The sequence below is a fragment of the Arachis duranensis genome, chromosome 6, assembly GCF_000817695.3.
Source record: "Arachis duranensis cultivar V14167 chromosome 6, aradu.V14167.gnm2.J7QH, whole genome shotgun sequence".
Lineage (NCBI taxonomy): Eukaryota > Viridiplantae > Streptophyta > Magnoliopsida > Fabales > Fabaceae > Arachis > Arachis duranensis.
The window spans coordinates 20,195,868-20,197,265 of record NC_029777.3 but is presented as its reverse complement, the minus strand read 5'-3'; the positions used below and the strand labels follow the sequence as shown (position 1 = coordinate 20,197,265).

The 1,398-nt window shown below is 41.8% G+C and overlaps 1 non-coding gene across 1 annotated transcript; it reads left to right on the top strand.

Moving 5' to 3' along the window:
* Positions 1–1,099: 1,099 nt before the first annotated feature.
* LOC127740434 (small nucleolar RNA R71) lies at positions 1,100–1,207 on the top strand. Its single transcript, XR_008001110.1, has one exon. It is a non-coding gene; the product is annotated as a small nucleolar RNA R71 (small nucleolar RNA).
* Positions 1,208–1,398: the final 191 nt, after the last annotated feature.

Below are 1,398 nucleotides of genomic sequence, written 5' to 3'. Positions count from 1 at the left end.
TCATCCAGTTCCTTGGTGAGCAAAGGGGGTTCATCTTCCCAAGTCTCATTTCCAAATAACTTGTCATTTAGCTTCATGATTGCTCCAAGGAATTTAGCAACTTGCTCCTCAGTGATATACTCATCCTCTTCAGAGGAAGAATACTCATCAGAGCTCATGAATGGCAGAAGTAAGTACAATGGAATCTCTATGGTCTCAGTTTGAGCCTCAGATTCCCAAGGTTCCTCATTGGGGAACTCATTGGGGGCCAGTGGACGTACAGTGAGGTCTTCCTCAGTGGCGTTCACTGCCTCTTCTTCCTCCCAGGATTCGGCCAAATTGATGGCTTTGCACTCTCCTTTTGGATTTTCTTCTGTATTGCTTGGGAGAGTACTAGGAGGGAGTTCAGTAACTTTCTTATTTAGCTGACCCACTTGTGCCTCCAAGTTTCTAATGGAGGACCTTGTTTCAGTTATGAAACTTTGAGTGTTTCAGTCATGAAACTTTGAGTGGTTTTGATTAGATCAGAGACCATGGTTGCTAAGTCAGAGGTATTCTGCTTAGAACTCTATGTCTGTTGCTGAGAAGATGATGGAAAAGGCTTGCAATTGCTAAACCTGTTTCTTCCACCATTATTATTGTTGAAACCTTGTTGAGGTCTCTGTTGATCCTTCCATGAGAAATTTGGATGATTTCTCCATGAAGGATTATAGGTGTTTCCATAGGATTCTCCCATGTAATTCACCTCTTCCATTGAAGGGTTCTCAGGATCATAGGCTTCTTCCTCAGATAAAGCCTCCTTAGTACTGCTTGGTGCATTTTGCATTCCAGACAGACTTTGAGAAATCATATTGACTTGCTGAGTCAATATTTTATTCTGAGCCAGTATGGCATTCAGAGCATCAATCTCAAGAACTCCTTTCTTCTGACTAGTCCCATTGTTCACAGGATTCCTGTCAGAAGTGTACATGAATTGGTTATTTGCAACCATTTCAATTAGTTCTTGAGCTTCTGTAGGCGTCTTCTTCAGATGAAGAGATCCTCCAGCAGAGCTATCCAAAGACATCTTGGATAGTTCAGAGAGACCATCATAGAAAATTCCAATGATGCTCCATTCAGAAAGCGTATCAGAAGGACACTTTCTGATTAATTGTTTATATCTTTCCCAAGCTTCATAAAGGGATTCTCCTTCCTTCTGTCTGAAGGTTTGGACTTCCACTCTAAGCTTACTCAATTTTTGAGGTGGAAAGAACTTTGCCAAGAAGGCATTGACTAGCTTTTCCCAAGAGTTCAGGCTTTCTGTAGGTTGTGAGTCTAACCATGTCCTAGCTCTGTCTCTTACAGCAAAAGAGAATAGCATAAGTCTGTAGACCTCAGAGTCAACCCCATTAGTCTTGACAGTGTCACAGATTTGCAAGA